Consider the following 19099-nt stretch of genomic DNA (forward strand, 5'->3'; position numbering starts at 1 on the left):
GACTTCCTTTCACCTTCTGGCCAATGGTCCATTTTTTTGAACGATTTTATTTATTTTGTTTTACAATTTTCCCCCATTCTTGCTTCCCTCCCCCCACTCCCCACAGAAGGCATTCTGTTAGTCTTTACATTGGTTCCATGTTATACATTGATCTCAGTTGAATGTGTTTCAATGGTCCATTTTTTTTTCTGAATTTGATATCCAACTGCCAGGCTCCTAGGTCATGCAGGCACAAGTTATGGTGGCCTTCAGGACTTTCCTCAACTTTCTGGCCTTGACTCTATCCCAGTAACATTGTGCTGCCCTGATGAGAAACATCAATATGGATCAAGGACCCTGCAAACTGAACTGCTGCATATCTAAGTGGGGATAAAACACTTCAAGATGATCAGGTCAAACATGACCTGTTCTTTTCTCTCCCAGGCACTGTGCTAATCATTGGGGATACAAGGAAAGATAAAAATCCTGGCACTCTCAAAGAGCTCCCATTCTAATGAGGAAGAAAAACATGCAAACAACTAATACAAGTAAGCTATATGCAGAATAAATTAAGATAATTAACCCCAAGGGACTATACAATTTGGAACAGATACAAGGGAGTAATGATGACTGGTCAAATTTGCTAAGGCTTGTAGGAATATTGGGTTATGCCCAATATTCTGATTATTGTAGGGTGTGACTTCATTAGCAACATGAAGGGAGTTCCTTGGCTCTTTCAGAAATTGGAATCGAACTGGGGAACATCTCAGGAGAGATTTCTTATTTGTTAATGCTGACTTATTAATCAAAGACTATATAGGATTAGACCACTAAAGGAGACTCCCCACTGACTTATTAAAGATTTCCAAAAGAGAAGAGGACCAAGGAAAGAACCAATTCACAGAATTGAACCCCACCCCCCAAAACAGAAAAGAAATAGTGAGATAATATAGGAGAACCACGAAGTGAAGGAATTTTTTTTTGTTATGTTTTTTTAGGTTTTTGCAAGGCAAATGGGGTTAAGTGGCTTACCCAAGGCTACACCCCTAGGTAATTATTAAGTGTCTGAGACCAGATTTGAACCCAGGTACTCCTGACTCCAGGGCCAGTGCTTTATCCACTACGCCACCTAGCCACCCCTGAAGTAAAGGAATTTAATGAAATAATGAATTCTCTTTCCAAGAAGGTGAGGGAATTCAAAAGGATTGATATAGAGGACAAAAAAGAAGAAGCAGGATGGTCTAGTAATCAGGAGACATGAGTTAGATTCCTGGTTCCAATATTTACCAGCTATGTTATCATGCTTGGGTCACAACCTCTTTGAATATCAGTTTTCATATTCATAAAATGGAATCATTAATGCTTGTACCATTTAAAGTACTTACAGATTTTTCAAGATTTTGTTAGTTTTGATGAACTGGTTTTCCTCCCCTTTTTTATTCTTTGTTATAAGGGATGGTACTCTTGGAAGTAAAGAAGGGAATGATAATTTGGTAACTGAAGGTGATGTAAACACAAAAGATATTGATAAAATTATTATAAGAACAGACTAAAAAGATCACTGAATTTATGGAAAACAAAGTAAACAGTAATATTGTGAAGACTTTCAATAAAGTGGTAGGAATCAGTCAGATTTTAAGGAGCTGAGGAGTTAGTTGGTTGCTAAAGAAATGGAAATCTCTTTTTCTCCTCTTCTTCCCCTTCTTCAACTGTTTTCTTTTACCTTGACTAAACTCCTTCTTTAATGCTGATTACACCAAGTTTCCCTCATCCTCAAGATGTCCAATAATGGTCCTAAAGCTATTTAAGTAGTATAAGGTCTTCTAGAGGATGATAATAGCTATAGCATTTATATATTGCTTTAAGGTTTGCAAAGCTTTTTGTATACTATTTCATTTGGTCTTCAACAACAATCGTGTGACATAGGGGCTATTATTCTGAAGCTGAGGCTGACATGCTTACTTAGGGTCCTGCACCATGCCCAGTAAGTGTTTGAGGCAGGATTTGAACTCAGGTCTTCCTGAATCCAAGTCCCACATTCTATTGTACCCATCTAGCCATCTAGCAGTGGTATCCTAGAAAATGTTTAGGATCTTGCCACAAAGGAGTGGGGTAGGGTAGGAACATTATCTGTTGGGGAAACTAGGCTAGTTTTTCCTTAAAAGGTAATGAAACAAGTTTTGATTGATTCAGGAAACCCAGGAGCTGGTCAATAATAAATTTTTCTGGTAACCCAAATATAAGAGCCAGTCCAAAAGGAGTCATATGTGACTTTCCCTTAGGCTTGATCAGCATGGCCAACATGCTAGTAAATAAAATAGTAGAGCAGCATGGTTCAGTGAAAAGAGAAGGCAGAGGATCTGGGTTCACATTCTGCTTCTGATCCTTCCTGTGTAATCCTTAACTGGAAACTAAACCTCCCTGGGCCTCAGTTTCCTTATCTTTAAAGTGAGGGAATTGGACTAGATAATCTCTAAAGTTCCTTCTAGCGCTACATCTATGATCTAAGATCAGGGAAAGTGAGACAGATAGATGTTGCATGGGAATCCATCAAATATTCATCTACAGCAACAAAGAGGGTCCTTCAAGGTGCTTAGAATTTCTTCTGTGGAGAAAGGCATGGACAAGAATTGCACAAGATTAGAAGATGTACATAGGTTATAATTTGCACAAGTAGAGGCTGTGAACAAGATCCCAGATGTATTCAATCAATTGAGAAACATATATTAAGGTACTGTGCTATGTGATGGGGATTCTTTGAAGTATACTATGAGAATAAAATATTTTTTAAAAGAGTCTCTAGGAGGTAGAGCCAAGATGTCAGAGTAAAGGCAGGGACTTGCCCAAGCTTTCCCCCAAACCACTCCAAATACCTTTAAGTAATGACTCTAGACAAATTTGAGAGTGTCAAAATGCACAGAAAGACTGAGTGAGACAATTTTTCTGCCCAAGACAACTTGGAAGATTAGCAGGAAGGATCTGTTGCACTGAGGTTAGACAGGACCCACAGAGCAGTGCCAGGCCATGCCAGAGAGAACCAGTCCCAGAATCAACAGGTACCAGTCACTGAGGAACAGAGTGCAGGGAGACTGGGTCAGTGGCAGTGGTCGCAGTTTCCAGACCTTTCAGTACAAAAATTGCCAAAAGCAACTTGGAAGGTCTGCAAGAAAACTCTTCCACAGGGTGAGAACAAAGCCCTGTTTTGTCCAAATACATGTAAAGATAACCTTCAACATTCATTTTTTTTTTTTAGGTTTTTGCAAGGCAAATGGGGTTAAGTGGCTTGCCCAAAGCCACACAGCTAGGTAATTATTAAGTGTCTGAGACCAGATTTGAACCCAGGTACTCCTGACTCCAGGGCCAGTGCTTTATCCATTGCACCACCTAGCCACCCCTAAATAAAAGTTTTTAAAAAAATGAATGTTGGTGGGCAGCTAGGTGGCGTAGTGGATAAAGCACTGGCCCTGGAGTCAGGAGTACCTGGGTTCAAATCCGGTCTCAGACACTTAATAATTACCTAGCTGTGTGGCCTTGGGTAAGCCACTTAACCCCACTGCCTAGCAAAAACTAAAAACTTTTATTTATTTGAGGCAATGGGTGACTTACTCAAGATCACACAGCTAGTCAAATATTAAATGTCTAAGGCTAGATTTGAACTTAAATCCTCCTGACTCCAGGGCCAGTGTGTTATCCCCTGCACCACCTAGCTGCCCCTCAGCATTCATTTCTGTAAAATTTTCTCTCTTCCTTTCTCCCTCCCCCAAACAAAAAGCAATTTGATATAGGTTATACATACACAATCATACTAAACATATTTCCATATTAATCACCATCATCCTTTTCATGATACAGTGGATAGAGAAGCAGCAAGATCTTTGTGTCCCTAGACAGACATTTACCTCTTAGTATTCTAAACAAATTTGCTAAGACTATAAGTTATAGAAGTTATAGAAGAAGCAACTTGCAATGTTAGAGTTTTCTTGATTGGAAGTGTGCTGCATCATCAAAAACCATAGATCCATTCCCTATCCTTTTTGAGACCTTTTTTAAAAATAATTTCTCAAATGGCAGACATTGTTGTTAACATACTATGGCCTATGTGTAACCACCATGCATCTTTTTATATCCCTTATGATCACCTTTTATTTTGAGACTTCAAAAGCTATTATATATTCTTTTATTCACTGCTATATAGATGGTATCATCAGAGGAATATTGTTATTAAAATATGCATTTTTGCATTAGAATCATGGTGAAATTTTTTAAAAATGTTTTACTTTTATGGTTTTTTTTCCAAGGCAAATGGGGTTAAGTGGCTTGCCCAAGGCCACACAGATAGGTAATTATTTAGTGTCTGAGGTCGGATTTGAACTCAGGTGAAATTTTTTTTAAATGATAGAATATGAATCATACCCTAAATGATAAATGATCAAAGGTTATGAATAGGCAGTTTTAAGATAAAAAATTAAAACAATTTATACCAATATGAAAAAAATGTTCTGTTGCTATTGATTAGAGAAATGCAAATTATAATAATTTTGGGATAATTTTATCCCTACCAGATTGGCTAAAATGATTGAATGGGGAAGTGACAAATGTTGGAGGACATGTAGAAAAATTGGGTCACTAATTCATTGTTGGTGGAATTGGGAATTGATACAACCATTCTGGAGACCTACCTTGAATTCTGCTCACAGGATTATAAAACTGCATATATTCTTTGGCCCAATTATTGCTAGGTCATTAATAGATCATTGCTAGGTCTATTTTCAAAGATAATTGGAAAAAAAGGAAAACAACCTATGTGTTCTAAAACATTTATAGCATTTCTCTTTGTAGTGTCAATGAATTGGGATGCTCATCAAATGGGGAGTGAACAAGTTGTGATATATGATTATAATGAGTACTACTGTGCTAAAAGAAATGATAAGCTCAATGATCTTGGAAAAACATGGATAGACTTGCATGAAATAATGGTGAGCAAAATGAGTAAAACCAGGAGAGTGCTGTATATGGTAATAGCAGTGATGTTGTTTTAAGAACAAATTTGAAAAAATAAGTAATTTTGACTATTAACTACAAAGGATATATGAAGGAAGATGTTATTTGCATCCAGAGAAAAAACTAATAGAAATGGGAATAGAATGATTTTTACACATATACACACACACACATTTGTGTCTAATGGTAGCCATCTCTAGAGTGATGAGGGGAAGAAAAAAGGAAAAAAAGACATTTACATGATATGATATATATTTAAAAGTAAAGTAAAAGTTGTATATAATAGATTTTGAGTTTCATGTGCAATCTTTTTATTATTATGCTATGTTATGGAAATGCTTGTTTTATTCCATAAATGAAAAATACAATGAAATTTTTTTTATCAATTGATGTTTTATTTTATATCTTTCACCCTCCTTCCCACCCCCCCCTCCCCTCAGTGGTGAACTGTCAGGTGAACATTGTACATGCATGCACATTTGTATTAAACATATTTACAGATTAGTTATTTTCAGCATGAGGAATTAGGATTAAGGAAAAAGAGAGATAAGAAAGAAAGAAAGAAAGAAAGAAAGAAAGAAAGAAAGAAAGAAAGAAAGAAAGAAAGATACAAAAGAGAAATTTTTAAAAAGTGAATATAGTGTCCATCATGGTTACTCTCTTTTTAAAATTTTTTTAGTCACTCTTTTTTGTTTGTTTGTTTTTTGTTTTATGCAAGGCAATGAAGTTAAGTGACTTGCCCAAGGTCACACAGCTAGGTAATTTTTTAAGTGTCTGAGGCTGGATTTGAATTCAAGTCCTCCTGACTCCAAGGCTGATACTCTATCCATTTGCACCACCTAACTGCCCCATGCATCCATCATGACTAATCAACTCACATTGTTGTTGTCAATATGTACAATGTTTTCTAGATTCTGCTCCTGTCTCTCAGTATCAGTTCCTGTAATTCATTCCATGCTTCTCTAGAGTCTGACCATGCATAGTTTCTATTAGAACAATAGTATTACATAGCATTTGCATACCATACATAACTTGTTCAGCCATTCCCCAATTGATGGGCATCCTCTCAATTACCAATTCTTTGCCACTACAAAAAATATTTGGAACATGTGGTACTTTTCTCATTTTTTTATTATTTCTTTTGGCCTAGTATAGTATTGGTATTGCTAGGTCAAAGGGTATGATAAGTTTTATTGTTCTTTGGGCAATGTTTCATATTGCTCTTCAGAATGGCTGGATCAGTTTACAACTCCACCAACAATAGATTAGTGTCCCAATCCTCTTACAACCTCTACAGCATTAATAGTTTTCTTTTTTTGTCATCTTAGCCAATCTGATAGGTGTGAACCTTATAGTTGTTTTAATTTGCAGTTTTCTAATCAGTAATGATTTGGAGCACAAAATAAATAATTTTTAAAAATGATATATACTATTTGATTTTGCTTTTTTAGAAAAGGACAGATTAGAGTTTGATTTTATAATCAATAATGTCATTCTTCTCTAGACATCACAGAGAACTTTGTTTTGTAGCTCTCTAATGTAATATTTTTTTGATGTTGTTATTAACCATTCAGACCAAAAAGATTAATTTTCTTAATAACTCAAGTCTACCTAATTCAACTGTAAATGCTCTCTATGTATATCTCTTTGTTTCTATCTCTGTTGCTTTCTCTCTCTCAGCAGAGATTCCCACTTTAAAATTTTTGTTTTAATTGATAATATTTAGCTAATTTTTTAATGCCACAATAGATCTTTCCCTCCTCCCTCCCCTCTGTGCCAATCCTTCCTTATGACAAAGAAAAACAATAAAGTCAAACCAAGTGACATTGTGGCTGTATCTGAGAGAGTACACAATGTTCTGTGCTCACAGCCCCTCTACCTCTCAACTAAGAGGAGAAAAAGCATCTGTGTTCTGGAACTGATATCAGTAATTGCATTTAGTGCAGTTTTAGCAGCCTTTTAATGTTGTTTTCACTTACATTATTTTATTTATTATGTTGTGACATTTACAGATAGCACATGACATTTCTGTGTACACCAAGGGACACTGCAGTAATGTTAAGTAACCCATGTCAGTTCATGTACTTCCTTGGGCTTAGAGAAAGGTAGTGTGTCACTGTAGTGGTTTGCAAATGTATTGGGACAAAAGAAAATAATTAAATTTATTGACATTCAATAAAACTTATAACTTTTTTTATTTTTTAGATTTTTTTTTTCAAGGCAATGGGTTTAAGTGGCTTGCCCAAGGCCACATGGCTAGGTAATTATTAAGTGTCTGAGGTCGGATTTGAACCCAGGTGCTCCTGACTCCAAGGCTGGTGCTCTATTCACTGTGCCCCCTAGCCACCCTTAAATTTATTTTTATTAAAGATGTTATTTGAGTTTTACAATTTTCCCCCCAATCTTACTTCCCTCCCCCCCCACAGAAAGCAATCTGTCAGTCTTTACTTTGTTTCCATTGTACCTTGATCCAAATTGAGTGTGATGAGAGAGAAAAATCATATCCTTAAAGAAGAGACAAGAAATCTAAGAGGTAACAAGATCAGACAATAAGATATCTATTTTTTCCCTAAATTAAAGGGAATAGTCCTTGAACTTTGTTCAAACTCCACATCTCCTTATCTGGATACAGATGGCACTCTCCTTTGCAGACAGCCCAAAATTGTTCCCGATTGTTGCACTGATGGAATGAGCGAGTCCTTCAAGGTTGAACATCAACCCCATGTTGCTGTTCGGGTGTACAGTGTTTTTCTGGTTCTGGTCATCTCACTCAGCATCAGTTCATGCAAATCCCTCCAGGATTCCCTGAAATCCCATCCCTCCTGGTTTCTAATAGAACAAAAGTGTTCCATGACATACATAAACCACAGTTTGCTAAGCCATTCCCCAATTGAAGGACATTTACTTGATTTCCAATTCTTTGCTACCACAAACAGGGCTGCTATGAATATTTTTGTACAAGTAATGTTTTTACCCTTTTTCATCATCTCTTCAGGATATAGACCCAGCAGTATTATTGCTGGGTCAAAGGGTATGCACATTTTTGTTGCCCTTTGGGCATAGTTCCAAATACCTCTCCAGAAAGGTTGGATGAGTTCACAGCTCCACCAACAGTGTAATAGTGTCCCAGATTTCCCACAATCTAAACCTTATAACTTTTAACAAATTTTAATATTCAATGTCATCCTTTTGACTTTTGATTCAGTTCAATTTGATTCAATTCAATTGTTTTTATATGATTTCACATTAGATTCACATTTTTTTTTTTTGCAAGGCTATGGGGTTAAGTGATTTGCCCAAGGTCACAGAGTTAGGTAATTATTAAGTGTCTGAGGCTGGATTTGAACTCAAGTCTTCTTGACTCCAGGACTAGTGCTCTAACCACTGTACCACCTAGCTGCCTCTCACTGTGCCACCTAGCTGCCCCAGATTCACAATATTTTGACATCTACTCTTTAATTCTTCATTATGAAATCTTGCTTTTATCATGATGAAAATTAGGAGTAATTTTTACAAATAATCCATTTCCTACCCAAATCTATCCTTCAGGGAAGATCATGGGTTTTTATTTTCATTTTCTTTTTAAAAACTTCTACAAAGGGATGTTTACTGAGAAAACAAAACGCTGAACTTCCCCTTTATCCAGGGGTATACTCTTTCCTTAGTCCTTGGAGAAAGTAGGCTCCAACATAAAGCGATTGGTACAAAGCTTTCACTACCCTCTACCTACTGAATTAATTTCTAAATACTGCTCAACTGATGGACAAAATGGAAAAGAATCTTGATTGTTGACTGACTTGAATCCCCAGAACGCCTCACTCAGATCATTTTCTAGGAACATCTGGATACTCACTCTTTCAAACTTTCAAAGTTCATATAGTTATAGCCACCTCTAATACTCCTTTTGTTAAGTAGAGGAAATAATTCACCCAAAATGCAATAGAGACAGAAATTACAGCAGGACCATATACCTATAGCTTCATGGCAATTCTGAGTGAAAGAGGACTCAGGATTTTTCCCTTATCCTGAAGTTCATAGCAATTCACCCTCCTCACTTAAATGTGATCAGAGAGAGACAAAGTGTCCATAGGTTTGGTTTTTTTAGTTTTTTTTTTCCAAGGCAAATGGGGTTAAGTGATTTGCCCAAGGCCACACAGCTAGGTAATTATTAAGTGTCTGAGGTCGGATTTGAACTCAGGTGCTCCTGACTCCAGGGCCAGTGCTCTATCCACTGTACCAACCTAGCCGCCCCTTGTCCATAGGTTTTTAATTTTTTTCTTTTCTTCTCTTTTCATTAATCTGTACTTACCACAACTCTCACAACTCAATGAACAAAAATTAAAAAAAAAAATAAAACCCTCTACATAGCTGCATAGTCTGGCAAAATAAGTCCTCACACTACCCATGTCTGAGAATGTATGTCTCATCATTTTTCTATGGGGAGGCTGATGAAGATCTTCATTCTTTTGGACTCAAGGATTATCATTACTTTGTTATGATATTATTATCATTTCATAAAATAATTCCCTACTTCCTCTCACTCTACTCTGTATTGGTTTGTAGAGGTCTCCTCAGTTTGAAATTGTCTATTTAATCATTTCTTTTGGCACAATAATATTCCATTATGTGTATGTACTACACCTTGTTTAGCCACTCCTATTAGTACACTTTCAATTTTTGGTTCCCATTAAAATACGGGCTACAATGGGGCAATTAGGTATGCAGTGGATAGAGCACGGGTCTTGGAGTCAGGGGGACCTGAGTTCAAATTTGACCTCAGGCACTTAATTACCTAGCTGTGTGATCTTGGGCAAGTCACTTAACCCAATTGCCTTGCAAAAGCCAAAAAAAAAAATAGGGGCTACAAATATTTTTGTGTTTGTGTGTGTGTGTGTGTGTATGTGTGTGTGTGTGCACACATGCGTGCATGTGTATGTTCATGAAGGTGAAGATACATCCTTTTATTCTTTCTTTGATTTCATTAGGAATATATGTCTAGTAGTATAAACTGGGTCAAGGGGTTAATAACAATTTAACTGCCCAGTTTAATAATTTTGGAGGCATAATTCCAAGGTGCTTTCTAACATAGCTATACCAATACACATTTTCATCAACAGTGCAATAGTATACCTGTTTTTCTACAGCCTCTCCAATATTTATTATTTTCCTCTTTTGCTATCTTTGCCAATCTGTTGGATGTGAGACAAAACCAACTATATTCATATCCTTTGGTCATTTCTTTATTGAGAAATGTTTTGTAAATGTGAAGTATTTTAGATATCAGACCTTTATCAGAGAAACTTGTTGCAAAGATTTTTTTCCCCAGAGTTACCTGTTTCGTTTCTAATTTTAATTAGTTAGATTTATTTGTTAAAAGTTTTTAGATTGGGGAGGCTAGGTGGTGCAGTGGATAAAGCACTGGCCCTGGAGTCAGGAGTACTTGGATCCAAATCCGGTCTCAGACACTTAGTGATTACCTAGCTGTGTGGCCTTGGGCAGGCCACTTAACCCCATTTGCCTTGTAAAAACCTTAAAAAAAGTTTTTAGATCATCAAAATTGTCCATTTTTATCTTGTGTGATCTTCTCTATCACTTATTTAGTCATGACCTTCTTCTTTTATCCATAAAGCTGAAAGATAATTTCTTCCTTACTTTTCCCTAATGGGCTTTTGATGGGATTCAAATCAAATGATTTCTCAGACCATTGGGGCATATTCATCCCCATTTTTTTGGAATAAATTTCTTAACCTTTCATGATATGTGGTATAGTACAAGGTTATATTGTAATCTTTTTCACATTCTTTTGAAAATTTAATTAAATGACAATAATGCATTTCAGTATAACAACATATTTTTCAAAATGAAAATAAATGAATATATGAAAATAAAATGAAACTTAATGAAAATAAATGAAATGAATGAATGAAAATAAAACTTCTACATCCATTGGAAATAAAATCCTTAAAATTCTTTTTTTGGGGATACTTCTTTGTGGCAAGTTGAAGGTGCCTAAATCTTATATTTCCAACATGGCTTTGCTATAACCTTGAATGAAAAGTGATACTGATTACTTTTCCTCCCAATTAACAGTACATCAATCTCTGTATTGTCTTGCTTATGACAATCAGTTTCTCCTCCATAACTCCATGGATAGCAGTTGGTTTTTAACTGGTTTTCTCAATGTTCTTAACAGTTTCTTTAGCTGTCAGGTCCCGTTAGAGATCTTTGCTTATTTTCTGTAGACTGATTATCTAGTTTTGAAGCAATATATGGATTGTCATTTCTCATTATTGTTTCATTTTCTGTCAACTTTTCCTTTAGACTTTAGTGTGATTGATTCTGTCTCACTTCAAACTTGAATAATCCTTGAAAGGATAACAATGGGTGATTGCTATCTTGAGTTCTAGGAGTAACCCTCTGAAAGTTGTACTCCTGACACTATTAAGTCATGGTTCTTCCCATTAGTAAATGTCATTAACTTTTAGGAGACATATTTATTTACTAGGATGCTACAATAAAAATATACCTATAAAATCATTTTGCCTAAAATCTGTGGAGTGGTCTTCCATAAATACATGCAGCATCTCTGGGAAGAATGTACTTAAATTTAGTAGTAGTGAGGCACAAATGTAGGAAACACTTGTGACAATGTAGGTAAAACATGTGGCAAAGGCAATTTACATCTGACTTGGGCCTGGAAGTCATTTCTCTCTTCACAGAATACTTATGAAGATTTTCTTCACTGAAGCATCTCTGCTGGGCTAATTTCTTAGCTGGTTTTCAGTCTCTTTCTCTCCATGGCTGGTTATTTTCCTGGTTCTTTTCTTTTTTTTTCTTTTTTGCTCTGAATCAATACAGACAAGTCCTGGGATTTTGGACCATGATGGTTATCCAGACCAACCCTTCACAGATGAGGAAACTGAGGCTCAGAGAGAATAAGTGAAGATCATACAGGTATTTGTGACTTCTAAGACTTTTCTAACTTAATCATAATTTTCTGATGTTTCTTTGAATTCTTCATATCTATCATTATTTATTGTGTCATTATGCAGTTTATTCCTATGCCACAATGTGTTTATCCACTCCAGTCTATTGTCCCCTATATTCATTGCAGTTTTTGTCATTGAAAGTTCTGCTCTGAATATTTTTGTATACATGGATATTTATTTCTGTTTCCTTAAGGCTATGTCTAATGGGATCATTAGTTAAACAGATATAAACCCTTGGTTAACTTTTCTTGAATTATTGTTCAGAAGGATTAGATCAATTCAGCTATTAAAGGCAGGAATATTGTCTTATACTTTTCTGTATACTCCAAAGTGTCTGCTACAAAAAAATTTAAGGTGAAGAAAATTATGGCAATTGCTATAAGAAAAACAAGATTATAGGGAAATACAGAGAAATTACTTTTAGCTGATGTTGATTAGGAAGGTTTTATTAATCAGTTATTAATCAATAAGTATTTATTGAACACTTCCCCATGTACAAAGAATGAAATAATAATCCCTGCTTGAAATGAGCTTTCATTCTATATTGTCCTTTATGAAGGAATTGCCTTAAGTAACTAAGAGGTAAAGAAGGTATTTTTATGTGGCTCTAATAGAACAAACCAGTTTTGTTCTAAGAGGACTAAGAAGAAGAGGGGGAAAGTGGGAATAAAAATTTATTTGTTTGGAATTATACTACGGATTTTATAAATTTGAAAAAATTTGGTCCTCACAACTATTTTGGAGGTACAAACAATCATTTTTACAGTTGAGGGAACTGAGGCAAAAAGAGATTAAATGAATTGCTTACTATCTCAGGGAAGGGGGAGGTGAGGGAGAGAGAAATCTGGAACTCAAAAATGTTTTTAAAAATAAATGTTCAGCCCAACCTCTCCCTTTTTGCTGTGACATGGGACCTTCAGGGTGATTATAGACTAAATTTGATCTAGATATCCAAAGCAGAAGTAGCACAGGTGATATAGGCAAAATTCAGCCCACACCCTGCCCTCCAGATCATCTTGTGACTATAGCAGGAACCCCTCAGCTGGATCTGTGCCCCTTTGCTGACTCAGGGCTCCATTGCAATGTCTGGTGGGGGAAAGCAAGAAGTTTGAATGAGGTGACCTAGAGACCACAACAACGACCACCCCCCCCATGAAGGCTCAGAGGACTGCCCTCCAGATCACATGGTACCCATCATCAGTCCTTGTGGAGATGTGACCTTAACTTCAGCATCACCCAGTGGGCAAGAAAGCCAGTCAACCTGAAGCAATGAGGCACCTCAAGAAAAGAAAAGAGTGCAATGAAACCATCATCATGATCAACATCTCCCTTTGAACCCCCAAGATCCATGCGAGATCCATCATGAATAGCAGCTCCTCAAAACTCATCAGCTCTGCCTATCGTGCAATCCTCCACCATCAGTGAAGGGAGCCACCCCTGCACTCCATTTCCTTAGCAAACCCCAACTACAGTAACCTACTAAAGCACCTAACCATGCCAAATGGTTCAACTTAAAAAAATAGTAATGATTTTATCAAGTGAAAATGACATTAAAGAAATTAAATATGTTGGCAAAGAACTGGAGATTGAGAACATACCCATCAACTGGAGAATGGCTAAACAAGTTGTGTTATCTGATTGTGATAGAACACTACTATGCTATAAGACATGAGTTGGTTTTAGAAAAAACATGAAAAGATTTGCATGAAATAAGGAAGAGTGAAACAAGCAGCTGGAGACAGTAACACCAATATTGTTCAAAGAACAACTGCAAACAACTAAGTTATCCTGATTATTATAAATACCTCAATTAACTACAAAGGACTTAGGAGAAAGAGGCCAGGCCACCTCCAGAGACATAACAGATAAACAGAAGAATTCATAGTGTAGTTTTACATATATCTACATCTATTCATGTTTGTGGATATACTCACACACAAACACACACACACACATATGCTAGATGGTAGATGGTAGCCTTCTCTAGTGTGGGGTGGGGAAGGAGGGAGATAGTTTGGAACTTAAAATGTATGAAAAATAAATTTAATTTTCAAAAAAGAAAAAAAATAAATGTTCAATATTGTCTTTACATGTAATTGAAAAAATAATATACATATTAAAATGAATGTTAAAATTGTCTTTACATTTAACTGGGAAAATGAAATATTATTTTTTAAAAAGAAAGCAAAAATGACTTGCTTAGGGTCACATAGTTATTAAGTATTTGAAGTAGTTTTTGAATTCAGGTCTTTCTGATTCTAGACTCAGAAATCTTTCTACTTTGTCACCTAATTACAGAAAAAAATGAGGGAGAAAATAATATTTCAAGATACTTTTGCAATGCATTTTGCACTAGGTTTTGGTTTTGTAAGAAATCTCTCTGACTAGTTGAATATCAGCCTGTTATTAGGCTAATACCAGTATGATTACCAGTATGAATACTAGTTTGGATTGCTAGAGCCATAATTTCTAGAATTAGCCCTGGTAGAGGAGAAAGTGTCCCAGACTTTAGATCAGGAGACCTGCTTTCTCGTCCCCATTTTGCCATTGGTTTGTTTGCTGAGTGGCCTTCAACAAATTTCTCAACCACTTTGGGAATTCATTTCCTCACCTATAATATTAGGACTTAGATGGCATCATCTTTAAGGCCCTTTCCTGCTCTCCAGTCCTTTTTTCATGATTTAATTAGGTTGGTTCATTCCCCATCTACTTAATGGCAGTGAAAAGTATTACTGAACTGAGGTCTGTTAAACCTTTGGGAAACAGGGCTAAAGAGACAGCATCAAGTGTAAATATTAAGGCTGAGCTGGTGCTCTGACAAGAGGGCTAGAAGCTTATTAGTTATCTATTATTCACAAATATTAGGAGGTATCAGAACCCTTCTGAGGTCAGATCCTTGAAAGCTTTAATACTGACTCAGTTAATTAAAGCATCTAAGCTAGAGATTTCCTTGAACTTCAGTTCTAGTTTTCTCTACCTCTGTGGACTCCTCATATTTCGGGATTTCTTACCTTACCTTGATCTGAAATAGTGATTCTCAAAGTATGATCTGAGGATCTATGGGGGAATTCTTAGACTCTTTTCTGGAAGGGGGTCTATGAGGTTAAACCTATTTTCATTTTCTATCTTCAATGTTTTGATTTCAAATATGACAAATATCGACACAAACCATATAAACTAAATTTCTTAGGGGATTTGGGGTAATTATTCAATAATTTTTAAGAGTCTAAAGGAGTCCTGAGGCTGAGGTGGTGAAGTACTGACTAAAGAACTGAGTTCTTTAGATCTGTAAATTCATAATTGCCCCCATAGAGCTAAACTAGGACAATACCTCTCTCCTTGTATAAGGGCAATATGACATAATTAATAGTGTTAGATAAGAAGTAAAAATATTCGGGTTCAAATCCTGCTTCCAACTAGCTTTGTGTTCATGGGCAAGTCAGTTTCCCCAATACAAACCTCAGTTTCTTCATCTATAAAATGGGGGAAGTATTACCTATAATACCTAGTTCAGGGCTATAAGGTGCTATAGAAATATTCCTTAAAATTATTATGGTAGCAGCCCTGTCATGTAGAGTAGAGAGGTTGGTCCTGGTGGTGACTAAGAGGAAAAGTGAAATAGGAAATGTGCCTATGTAAGAGATACTAGATTCAAGGCCTCAAAGAAGGTCAGATAGAGGCAAGGACAACGTGGCAGTGGGAGAGATGACTTTGGTGGTACCAACTATTGACTTCACTCATCCTGGGTTGTGAGAGATGCACTGGTACCACTGTAAAGAAGTTGGAAGTCCTTCTGAAGAACTTGGATGGAGATTCAGAGGCCTTCAAACATTCCAATTATCACTGAAACTGAAGTTTTAGCCCCATTCTGTGAGAGGTGTCAGATCCCAAGTATCTGAGACTTCATCCAAAGGCCTTTCTGGAAGTGTGCAAAAGACATAATATGCAATATTCTCTGAGAACCATAGAGAGTTTGGAAATCCCCTTTTGTCTTTAGTAACTTTCAAAGTTGTATTGTATTGTCTACATTCCTTTGCCTGTTTGCAGAAGGAACAGCCCTGGGGTGCCTAAACCAACCAAACTATGCTTATCATTGCACTCCTGAGTTAACTAGATATTGCAAAATCTTGAATGCTGAATATGGAGTTAGGAAGATGTGAGTTCAAATCTATCTTTGGACACTTAATGATTATGTAACCCTGGATAACTCTACCTCATTTTCCTCAACTGTAAAATAATTTCCTTCCTCACAAGAAATAGCACCTTCCTCACAAGAAAGTCATGAGAATTGAATGGCATAATACTTGTAAAGTACTTAGCACAGTACCCAGAACATGGCAGGCTTAATAAATGCTTATTAACTTCCTTCTTTTTTTTTTACATTTTGATTAGCATATGTATCACCTGAGACTGTCTAAGGAGAAGCTGCAGTAGATATTTTGCTATGCAGTGTTTTATTTTACTTACTCATTCTATGCCAAGCAATGTATATAGTATCTGAGCATATTTTGTCTGTTACTTTGGGCAGATAAGACAGATAACTTCATTATACCAAGGTCACACAATCAAAGTTTAGAATGGGACTCAGAGCTGATTTTGTTGGATAAACTAGTTCCCATTTCATTCATAATGAATTGACATTCATCCAGAAGGAGGTGGAGTTGGGAGGTAGGTGTTTATTTATTTTATTTATTTATTTTATTTATTTTGAGTTTTACAATTTTCCCTCTAATCTTACTTCCCTCCCCCACCCCTCACAGAAGGCAATTTGCCAGTTTTTGCATTGTTTCCATGGTATACATTGATCCAAATTGAATATGATGAGAGAGAAATCATATCCTTAAGGAAGAAACATAAAGTAAAAGAGATAGCAAGATCAGACAATAAGATATCAGGTTTTTTTTTTTTAAGGTATTTTCAAGGCAATGGGGTGCCCAAGGCCACATAGCTAGGTAATTATTAAGTATCTGAGGTCAGATTTGAACTCAGGTACTCCTGACTCCAAGGCCAGTGATCTATCCACTGCACCACCTAGCCACCCCCTCCAGTTTTTTTCTAAATTAAAGGTAATTGTCCTTGATCTTTGTTCAAACTCCTTAGTTCTTTCTCTGGATACAGAGGATATTCTCCATTACAGACAGCCCAAATTGTCCCTGATTGTTGCACTGATGGATTGAATAAGTCCATCAAGGTTGATCATCACCCTCATGTTGTTGTTGTTAGGGTGTACAATAGTTTTCTGGTTCTGTTCATCTTGTTCAGCATCAGTTCATGCAAATCCCTCCAGGCTTCCCTGAATTCCCATCCCTCCTGGTTTCTAATAGAACAATAGTGTTCCATGACATATACTGTAGTTTGCTAAGCCATTCCCCAAATGAAGGACATTTACTTGATTTTCAATTCTTTGCCACCACAAACAGGGCTGCTATGAATATTTTTGTACAAGTGTTGTTTTTACCCTTTTTCATCATCTCTTCAGGGTATGGCCCAGTAGTGGTAATGGCTGGATCAAAGGGTATGCACATTTTTGTTGCCCTTTGGGCAGAGTTCCAGACTGTTCTACAGAAAAGTTGGATGAGTTCACAGCTCTACCAACAATGTATTAGTGTCCCAGATTTCCCATATCCCTTCCAACAATGATCATTGTCCTTTCTGGTCATATTGGCCAGTCTGAGAGGTGTGAGATGGTACCTCAGAGAAGCTTTAATTTGCATTTCTCTAATAAGTAATGATTTAGAGCAATTTTTTATATGACTATGGATTGCTTTGATCTCTTCATCTGTAAATTGCCTTTGCATATCCTTTGACCATTTGTCAATTGGGGAATGGCTTTTTTAAAAAATTTGACTCAGTTCTCTGTATATTTTAGAAATGAGTCAGAAATACTAGTTGTAAAGATTGTTTCCCAGTTTATTACATTTCTTTTTATCTTGGTTGCAGTGGTTTTGTCTGTGCAAAAGCTTTTTAATTTAATGTAATCAATCATCTAGTTTGTTTTTAATGATGTTCTCTATCTCTTCCTTGGTCATAAATTGCTTCCCTTTCTATAGATCTTACAGGTAAACTACTTCTTGATCTTCTAGTTTGCTTATAATATTATTTTTTATGTCTAAATCCTGTATCCATTTTGATCTTATCCTGGTGTAGGGTGTGAGGCGTTGGTCTAATCTAAGTTTCTTCCATAATAACTTACAATTTTCCCAGCAGTTTTTAATAGAAGAGAGAGTTTTTATCCCAATAGCTGGACTCTTTGCGTTTATCAAACAGCAGATTACTATAATCGTTTCCTGCTATTGCACTTAGTCTACTCCACTGGTCCATCACTCTATTTCTTAGCCAATACCAGAGAGATTTTTTTTTGCAAGGCAATGGGGTTAAGTGGCTTGCCTAAGGCCACACAGCTAGGTAATTATTAAGTGTCTGAGGCTGGATTTGAACTCAGGTACTCCTAACTCCAGGGCCAGTGCTCTTTCCACTGCACCATCTAGCCACTCTAACCAGACAGTTTTGATGACTGATGCTTTATAATATAATTTTAGATCTGGTAGGCTAAGCCACTTTTGTTTGCACTTTTTTTTTCAATGAAGCCCTGGAAATTCTTGACTTTTTATTTCTCCATATGAATTTACTTATCACTTTTTCTAACTCATTAATGTAAATTTTTTTTGGAATTTTTATCTGTAGGGCACTAAAAAGGTAGTTTAGTTATGGTAGAATTGTCATTTTTATTATATTAGCTAGACCTATCCATGAACAGTCGATGTTTGCCCAATTATTTAAATCTGATTTTATTTGTGTGAGAAGTGTTTTGTAATAGTTTTCAAAAAGTTTCTGAGTCTTCCTTGGCAAACAGATCATTTATTTTCTAAGAAACACAGAAAGCCTGAAATTCCCTATTTTTCTTCAGTTCCTGAGACAGAGCCATAACTTCCAGAGTGAGACTCAAAAATTGATTCTTACTACTGAATAGAATCAGCTTAGGGACTTGCAGCATTCCTCTGGTAGGAAAAGTATTGTGATCTTCTGAATTTTTTAATATGCTACTCAATGCTTTCTGAATAAACTGGCATATTCTAGTTAGTTAGAGAACAGTATATTGAGGATAGTTGTATTGGGTATTGGAGGGTATT

General features: G+C 36.2%; 1 protein-coding gene across 1 annotated transcript in view; it reads left to right on the plus strand.

The window, feature by feature from the left end:
* Positions 1–11214: 11214 nt before the first annotated feature.
* Positions 11215–19099, plus strand: part of POMC (proopiomelanocortin) — a 59184-nt gene continuing 51299 nt past the window's right edge. The window contains exon 1 of the mRNA XM_074227260.1: positions 11215–11934. The gene's annotated coding sequence lies outside the window, so the exon portion shown is untranslated. The remainder of the gene's footprint in view (positions 11935–19099) is intronic.

This window comes from Macrotis lagotis, chromosome 1 (genome assembly GCF_037893015.1).
Source record: "Macrotis lagotis isolate mMagLag1 chromosome 1, bilby.v1.9.chrom.fasta, whole genome shotgun sequence".
NCBI lineage: Eukaryota > Metazoa > Chordata > Mammalia > Peramelemorphia > Peramelidae > Macrotis > Macrotis lagotis.